The sequence below is a fragment of the Hypanus sabinus genome, chromosome 10 (genome assembly GCF_030144855.1).
Source record: "Hypanus sabinus isolate sHypSab1 chromosome 10, sHypSab1.hap1, whole genome shotgun sequence".
NCBI classification, from domain to species: Eukaryota; Metazoa; Chordata; class Chondrichthyes; order Myliobatiformes; family Dasyatidae; genus Hypanus; species Hypanus sabinus.
Genome location: NC_082715.1, coordinates 118,691,932 through 118,701,391, shown reverse-complemented (window position 1 = coordinate 118,701,391; position 9,460 = coordinate 118,691,932). Strand labels below are relative to the sequence as shown.

Below are 9,460 nucleotides of genomic sequence, written 5' to 3'. Positions count from 1 at the left end.
ATTGACATGGTTGGCAGATAGAAAGCAAAGAGTAACGGTGAATGGGTGTCTCTCGGAATGGCAGGTGGTGACTAGTGGGGTGCCACAGGGCTTGGTATTGGGACCACAGCTGTTTATGATTTATATCAACGATTTAGATGAAGGCATTGAGAATAACATCAGCAAGTTTGCTGATGATACTAAACTGGGTGGCAGTGTGACATGTGATGAAGATGTTAGGAGAATTCAGGGTGACTTGGATAGGCTGGGTGAGTGGGCAGATACTTGGCAGATGACGTTTAATGTGAATAAGTGTGAGGTGATCCACTTTCGGAGTAAGAACAGGAAGGCAGATTATTATCTGAATGGTGTAGAGTTAGGTAAGGGAGAAATACAAAGAGATCTAGGAGTCCTTGTTCATCAGTCACTGAAGGTGAATGAACAAGTGCAGCAGGCAGTAAAGAAGGCTAATGGAATGTTGGCCTTTATTACAAAGGGAATTGAGTACAAGAGCAAGGAAATCCTTTTGCATTTGTACAGGGCCCTGTTGAGACCACACCTGCAATATTGTGTATAGTTTTAGTCTCCAGGGTTAAGGAAGGACATCCTGGCTGTAGAGGAAGTGCAGCGTAGATTCACAAGGTTAATTCCTGGGATGTCTGGACTGTCTTACGCAGAGAGGTTAGAGAGACTGGGCTTGTACACGCTGGAATTAAAGAGATTGAGAGGGGATCTGATTGCAACATATAAGATTATTAAGTGATTAGACAAGATAGAGGCAGGAAATATGTTCCAGATGCTGGGAGAGTCCAGTACCAGAGGGCATAGTTTGAGGATAAGGGGTAGGTCATTTAGGACAGAGTTAAGGAAAAACTTCTTCTCCCAGAGAGTTGTGGGGGTCTGGAATGCACTGTCTCGGAAGGCAGTGGAGGCCAATTCTCTGGATGCTTTCAAGAAGGAGCTACATGGGTATCTTATGGATAGGGGAGTCAAGGGATATGGGGACAAGGCAGGAACTGGGTATTGATAGTAGATGATCAGCCATGATCTCAGAATGGCGGTGCAGGCTCGAAGGGCCGAATGGTCTACTTCTGCACCTATTCTCTATTGAAAGAAACAGAGCACCACCCAAAAGACTGAATCTTTAGTATAGTGGTTAATTATGGAGTGTTATTGTGAAAGCATGTTTATTTTGGAATATGGTGAGTAAAAGGGAAATTAAGTGTTTTGTACATGTATAGTGTAGGATCTATTTCTTTTAAAGTATGACTCCCCTTAGCAGTACGTATGGACTGTTGTCTCTACATGCATGTTGATCTCTTTCTCTCTCACTGCAATATGAACACTCCAGTTAAAGCCATCTCCTGCGTGTGTGCACTTAATTTAATTGAAATGTAGTTGTACAGACAGAACAACAATAATATTCAGAATCTGGATGAACGTCTTACAGTTTCAAAGTTTGCAAATAATTTGTGCCTTGGACAACAGTAAATAAGCTTTAGAGGCCCAATGGGATCAAGGATGATGGGACTATGAAGTCATATTACACAGAAATGGCCCCTTTATTCGTGACAAACATCAAGTACCCATCTATGTTAATTCTGCACTTATCTGTACCCTTCTTACTTTGCTAATTCAGCTGCTTGTTGAGGTGCTTCTGAAACGTTGTGAAACTACTCTCCTCCACCAATACTTTAGGCAGTATGTACTAGTATCTCTTACTGAAAACAAATCGACAGTCGATCTCCAAACCTCTGAATCACAAAGTAAGTTTTATTTAGTCTGTCCACTCTGTTTTTCCCACAATCTTGTATATCTCTATCATGGCTACCACTGTTTCAAGAAAAGCAAACCCTTTCTCTCCAATGTCTCCAAGAGTCATAGAATCACAGATGCCTACAGCACAGAAGAAGGATCTTAGGCCTAGCTGTCCATAGCGGCCTAATTTTCTGCCTAGTCCCATCTACCTGCACCCAGACTATATCCCTCTTTATCTCTCCTATATATTTACCTATCTAAACTTCTCTTAAGTGTTACATTTAAACCCACATCTACCACCTCTACTGGCAGCTCATTCCACACTCTCACTACCCTCCGACTGGAGAAATTTCCCCACAGATTCCCCTTAAATATTTCACCTTTCACCAGATGTGGGATCCACAGATTCTTCCTTGGATAGGTTAAAAAGTGTTTGATAAGGTGGATGATTGGTGAAGAAGAGAACTTCCACCATTTGCTTGAAGCATTTGTGTGTTCCTGATACAAGGCCTCAAGGCTGTCAGTTCTGTCCTGAATGCCCCTTTTTGAACAGGAGAGGTCATGCACCAGAGGTTCCTGTGAGTCAGCAAGGATGTTGTATATCGTCGAGGAAGCTTTGATGAGGAGACAACATGACTGACTGATAGCCTGCCTGAGAAAAAAAGAATTAAATTGCAGGTGCAACACTGAACTAAGATACAAGAGTACAAAAGCAAACAGACCTTGGGAGATAAGTTTGCAAACCTTTAAATATGCCAGAACAAGTTCTGCAGACTGTTAACAAAGCACAAAATTCTCATGTGTTGTAAGGTCAGCAACCTGAAACTTTTATTTTGTTTCACAGAACTTGTCTGATCTACTGAATGTTTGCAGAATGTTATGTTTTATCTTGGACAGCTGCATATCTAGAGAAGTTGCATAGAGTGAGGCAGTGAGGGGATTGGAAGCATCATTGAAGTACCTAATACTTGGGTAGGGATCAGGATGCACAGGGTTGCTGGACTTGCCGTGGGCACCTTAGTATCAAATTTTTAATCAACTCTCCCAGTTTCTGAGGGAGAGGATTTGATCCATTACCTTTCCATGTGCAGAAGGATTTGTTTGATGAGACTAGTGATTAGCTCAGCTCTAGTGTCAAGAGAGCGTTGTCATGTTTTGGACTCTCTCAACAGAGGAAACTTTTACACACGCACCAATCCATTAATCAGCTTATGATGGCTTATGTGAGGCTTATGTCCCTTCAAACAACCAGGGATACAGCATTCCTAGGGGCAGGACATTTAGCACTACATGAGGATAAGCTGGAGTTCTCTATCCTGGGGAAGCTTAGCCACTGAATCTATTCAATCTAGCCAGTGATAGATTTCTGACTATGAAAGGAATAACAAGATATGGAGATAAAGGAGAAAACTGGTATTAAGCTAGCAGTTACCTCAATATAGGAACAATGTTTCGGCACTGGAGAAGGTGCAGAGGTGATTGACTGGGATGAAGCATTTCATTCATGAAGAGCGATTTGAGAGGCTGTTTCTGTTTTCCCCAGAGTGGAAGAGGTTTGGAAAGTACATGATTGAGGGATATATTAAGCGAGTATGAGTGGATTAGACTGCAGGAAACTTATCCTCACATCAGATGTAGATAAAAAACTAGAGAACATAGTTTTAAGACAAGGGGTAAGAGATTCAGACTATAAGACATAGAAGCAGAATTAGGCCTTTCAGCTATTGAGTCTGCTCTGCTATTCCATCATAGCTGATTTATTATCACTTTCAATCCTATTCTCCTGCCTTCTCCCCAGAACCTTTCATAACCTGAATAATTAAGAACATATCAACATCTGCTTTAAATATACCAAATGATTTGGCCTCCACAGCCATCTGAGGCTGTGAATTCCACTGACCCAGCCCCCTCTAACGAATGAAATTCCATCCTCTGTTCTAAATGGACATTCCACTATTCTGAGGCTCTGCCCTCTGGTTCTAGACTCACCCACTATAGGAAACATCCTCTCCAAATCCACTCTATTTAGGCCTTTCAATATTCAATAGGTTTCAATGAGGTTCCTCCTCATTCTTCTGAACTCCAGTGAGTACAGGCCTAGAGCTATCAAATGTTCCTCGTATGTTAACCGTTTCATTTCAGGAATCATTCTCATGAGCCTCCACTGGACCCTCTCCAATGACTGTACATTTTTCTTAGATAAGGGGCCCTAAGCTGCTCACAATGCTCCAAGTGTGGTCTGACCAATTCCTTACAAAGCCTCAACTTTAACATCCTTGTTTTTATATTATTGTTCTCTTGAAAAGAATGCTGATGTTGCACTTGCCTTCTTTACAACCAACCCGACCTGAAAGTTAAGCTTTAGGTAATCAGCCAGTCTTCACCGTGAGCACAGCCTTCCCTCGCACCATGGACATCTTCAGGTGGTATCGCCTCAGGAGGTGGCATCCGTCACTTAGGAAATGTCCTCTTCTCATTACTACCATGAGGGTGGAGTTACAGGAGCCTGAAGAGAAACAATGATTCAGAAGCAGTTTCTTCCTATCTTCCATCAGATTTCTGAACTGTCCATTCACACCACCTTATCCGTCCTTTTTTGGGCACCTTTTATTTATGCCGTAATTTATTGTAATTTTATGTCTTTGCCATGTACTGCTACCACAAAACAACTGATTTTGCATCATAGTAGATAGTGATAATAAGTCTGATTCTGATACAAGAGATGTTAGGAAGTGATGACCTCTGAATGTATTGGACTGAGTCTACTACTTTCTGAAGCTTCTTGTGCTCCTGCACATTCAAACTACTGTGTGAGACCATCATGCAGCCAGTCAGGATGTACTTTCAACAGTACATCTGTAGAAGTTTGTCAGAATGTTTGCCAAACCTCTTTAACCTCCTAAGAAAGTAAAGACACCTGTGTGCCTTCCTTATGAATGCATCTACGTTTTGGGCCCAGGACAGGCCGCTTGATAACACCCAAGAATTTAAAGCTGCTGACTCTCTCCACTGCCAGCCTTCCAGTGTAGACAGACGCATGTTTGTCCTCCTTCCCCCTTCCTGAAGTCATCAGTCACTTCTTTAGCTGAGCAAGAGGTTGTTGTTGCAGCATCACTCGTAGCAAGCTGACTTATCACAAGATAGCATAGAGACATAGCATGGGTACAGTTCCTTTGGCCCAATGAGTCCCTGCTGACCATAATGCCCATACATCTCATCACAATCTCCTGCAGCAGATCCATCTCCTTTTAAGCTCCATGCCTCCACGTACCCGTCTAAGTGCTTCTTAAATGATTCTACTGTGTCTGCCTCAACAACTTCTTCTAGCAGCTCATTCCACATACTCACCACCCTATGCATGAAGAAGTTCCCCCTTAGGTTTTTTTTAAACATTCCCCAACTAACCCTAAATCTATGCACCCCCGCCCCCTCCCCATTTTGTTCTCCCCTGCCCTGAGGAAAAGATTTTTACCATTCACCATATGTATATCTCTCATAACTTCAAACATATCTCTATAAGGTCACCCCTCATTCTCCTACGTTTCCAGAAATCTAGCCTATCCAACCTCTCCCTGTAACTCAAGGCCCCATAGTTCTGGCAATATTTTTTTTTCTGCATTATTTCCAGCTTAACCACATCTTTTGTATAACAAGGTGACCGTTGCTGTACGCAGTACTCCAAATGTGGCATCATTTATACAACTCCAACATAACGTCCCGGGTCTTATACTTGGGGTGCCACACCAGTGTGGCTGTTAGCGCAATGCTATTACAGCTTGGGGCATCAGAGTTAGAAGTTCAGTCCTGGTGTCCTCTGTAAGGAGTCTCTAAATGTCCTTCCCATGGAATGTGTGGGTCTTCTCTGAGTCCTCCTGTTTCCACCTGCCATCCAAAGACACAGAGTAGGTTAGTGGGTCATTGTAAGTTATTCCGTGATGGGCTGTGAGGCTTGAAGAGCCAGACGGGCCTATTCTGTGCTGTATCTCTAAATAAAATAAAATACTCAGTGTCATGATGGATGAAGGCCAGAGTGCTAAGCACTTTTTTCACCACCCTGTCGACCTGCGACCTACTTTCCACAAGCTATGCACTTACACTGTTAGGTCCTTCTGTTTCATCATACTCGCTAATGCCCTACTATTGATAACACAGGTCTTATGTTGGTTTGAAGTCAAAAATACATCACCTCACATTTACCTGTTTTGAAATCCATTTGCCTCTCCTTGGCCCACTTCCTTAACTAATCAGGACTTCCCTGTGATCTGCAATAACCTTCTTCACTATCAAGGACACTTCCTAGTTTCATATCATCCACAAACTAGCTGATCAAGTCTTGGACATTTGCATCCAAATCATTTACATAACTAGTGAACAACAAGTGTCCCAACACCAGCCACCAGGGCACACCACTAGTCTCTTCTCTGCTCTCCATTCCAAGAAACAACTTCCAATCAAGTATCCATTGCTTTGTACTTTTGAGCCAATTTTGAATCCACCTAGCTCTCCCTGGATACCATGGGACCAGACCATCCTACTCATGCAGGAGTTTGTCAAAGGCCTTGATGAATTCCAAGTAGATAGTATCCACTGCCCTATCTTCATCTACATTATTGTTACTTATTACTTATTCAAAGAATTCTAAAAGGCTTCCAGCATGATTTCCCACACACAAATCCATGCTGACTGCTCCTAACAGACTCTGTTTAACCAAATGCCAGTAGATCCTGTCTCAGAATTCCTTCAAGTAACTTCCCCACTACTGATGTGAGGCTGATCAGTCTCCCTCTATTCTCTCTATTACCATCAGGTCTGAGGTGTAGGGTCTTGGGTCCCACACTGACAGGTTCAGAAATAGTTGTTCTGTAGACATTGACTCCTGGACAAGTTTTATCTGCCTCAGTGCTGAACCAATTCTGCAACCCGTGGACTCATTTTTGGGGACTCTGAGGCTCAGGTCTGATGTATTTCCTGTTTATTTTTTTTTATTTGCACTATTTGTCCCCTTTTGCACATTGGGTGTTTGTCAGTCATTGTTTGTGATTTTATTTTCAGGATTCTATTGTATTTCTTTGATTTCCTGTGAATGTCTGCAAGAAAATTAATCTGAAAGTTGTATTTAGTATGCGTTCTTTGATAATAAATTTACTTTGTACTTTGAGAGAGGTACAGAGGTCCAGGCCTCGAAGCGCGATGGTAAGTCTGGATGGGATGATTGCTTTGAATGCTGGGCTATGCAGCAGCCTTACATGTATATTCCTGAAAGGCATTGAAGGATATTATTTGTGGGCATTCCTAAATGTGGACAAATTAGATCAGAATCGGTGGGCAAAAAGGTTAGCATGGAAATGATGCATTGAAGGGCCTATTTCTATGACTATGACTCTAATGACCTCCACCAAAGAAAACATATGTCTCGTCTGCAACTTGTCATCTTAAGGCAGATTTTACCCACTCTTGTATCATAAATCTCTGGCTGAGTTCAAATCTCCACAGTAGATCTGGAGAAAGTACTGAAGAAACAGTTATTAATAACTTGAGGTTAGTATATAGACTTTACCTGTCCAAAATAAACATGGGGGGAGGAGCCTTTAAAGCAAACAAGTAAGAAACCTGATGACTCACGTAAGCAAGTATTGTCCCTTTCCAAAGCCAGCCACAATTAAACATGACCTTGCCATGGTGCCAACTTTCGTTTAAAAAATAAATTGGGTTTCTGTTTTGCAGAAAATTTTGAATGTTATCTATTGTGTACATATTTCACTTATTGCGTAGCCCTTATCTATAACAATGATACAGAATAAAGTTTTAAATCCACTATTGTAGGATTTATCAACCTCTCCCACACAGGACATGGTCACAGAGTACAGATCTGCCTTTAGCATCAATGTCAAGTGAAGGCAGATCCTTCCCACCCTTTTGTTTGGTCCTGGGTAGATGGAGCTGGACATAAACTAGGGCACAGAAAGAGGCGATTGGCCCTGCGTTTCATTGAGGCTAATCTCACCTCCCAGCTCCATAACCACCAACATTGTCTTTGGTACTTACCTGAGTTTTTTTTTGTGCCATCCCAGATGCAAATGGGCTGGATTTGGAAATCACCAGGCTATGTGGAAGGTGCAGAGCCATATTTCATTTGGAGTTTGAGGAGATTTGGTGTGTCACCTAAAGCACTCAAACTTCTACAGCTGTACTGTGGAGAGTATTCTGATAAGCTACATCACACTCCGGAATGGGGTGGGGGGGGGGGGGGTGGTGTTCTGCAGCACAGGATCGAAACAAGCTACAGAAAGTTGTAAAATTAGCCTGCTCCATCTTGGGTCCTAGCCTCTGCAGCATCCAAGACATGTTCAAGGAATGGTACCTGAGAAAGGTGAATCCAATTTTTAAGCACCCCGGTCACCCAGAACATGCCCTCTTCTCAGTGTTACCATCAGGAAGGAGGTACAGAAGCCTGAAGGCACACAGCAATTTAGGAACAGCTCCTTCCCCCTCTGCTATTCGAATCATGAATCGACACTGAACCCATGAACACTACCTCACTTATTTTTAAAATTATTTCAGTATTTGCACTAACTTTAATTTAACTATTGAACACACACATATATTTACTGTAATTGATTTATTATATTATCTGTATTTTCATGTATTGCATTGTACTGCTGCCACTAAGTTAAGAAATTTCTTGACATATGCCAGTGATATTAAACTTCATCTGAAATAAGCAATCTGCCCACCTCATGTTCTGACTGAGGAAGGTCATGATTCTCACATTGGTCATCTCAGAATCCTGGACTAGAAGGAAGTCGACCTGAATCCTGAGGGATTTTAATGTGAGAAGGGAAAGACAGAAGGGCAATATTTTCTCCAGAGTGTAGTGGGTAAATGAATCCAGCTGCCAGAGGAAGAGGTTGATTCAGGTATATTGACAACTTGCAAAGGACATTTGGACAGGCAGATGGGTAGGAAAGGTTTAGGGGGAAATGGGTCAAATACAGCAACTGGGACTAGCTTACGTTGGCATCTTGTTTGACATGAATGAACTGGTCTAAAGGGGCTGTTTCTGTCCTTCATGACAAAGAAGAAGAACTATGATACCAAAGAAGAGGAACTTGTCCAGATGCTTTTTACAGGTGTTGAGGGCTGTTGAGGGCCACCACCTTTCGAGGCTGTGATTTCCAAGATCTTGCCACTCCCTGAATCATAGTAGTTCTCTCACTTCTCCTCTGATCTATGCAGCAAAGGAAAAAAATCATCTGTAACTGAATTGGAAATGTGCATTGTTAGCACAATATTGTGTCGGTTTGGTTATTACCGTGGCACATGACCTGTCTCTGAGACAAGTCACGGGTTCAAGTCCTTGTATAAACACTTAAACCTATCTTGTGAGCTGGCACTCAAGAAGTACCTTGCCTGGGTTGCTGACCTCTGCGTGAGACATTCCATCTGATTACTCAGATGGAAGTAATGTAATCCCATGTTATTTTGAATAACAGAGGAGCTGTCTCCAGTGTCCTGCATGATCTTTGTCCTTTACACACCATCATGTAAATCAATTAATTGACTATCTTCACCCTTTTGTTTGCATTCCCTACAGGACAAGATTTTTCAAAGTGCTTTATAGAATGCTCTGAGAATGCAAATATTTTATTTCCGGAGATTCAAAAAGGGCACTACAGAGTCTGGAAGTGTAATGGTTGATTTAATAGCCTAGTGTTCAGAGTTC

General features: G+C 42.1%; 1 long non-coding RNA gene across 1 annotated transcript; it reads right to left on the bottom strand.

The window, feature by feature from the left end:
* Positions 1 to 1,282: 1,282 nt before the first annotated feature.
* On the bottom strand, positions 1,283 to 8,536 carry LOC132400338 (uncharacterized). Its single transcript, XR_009514229.1, has 3 exons — positions 8,472 to 8,536; positions 4,060 to 4,243; positions 1,283 to 2,385 (listed from the first exon to the last, which is right to left on the bottom strand). It is a non-coding gene; the product is annotated as an uncharacterized LOC132400338 (long non-coding RNA).
* Between the last annotated feature and the right edge of the window lie 924 nt (positions 8,537 to 9,460).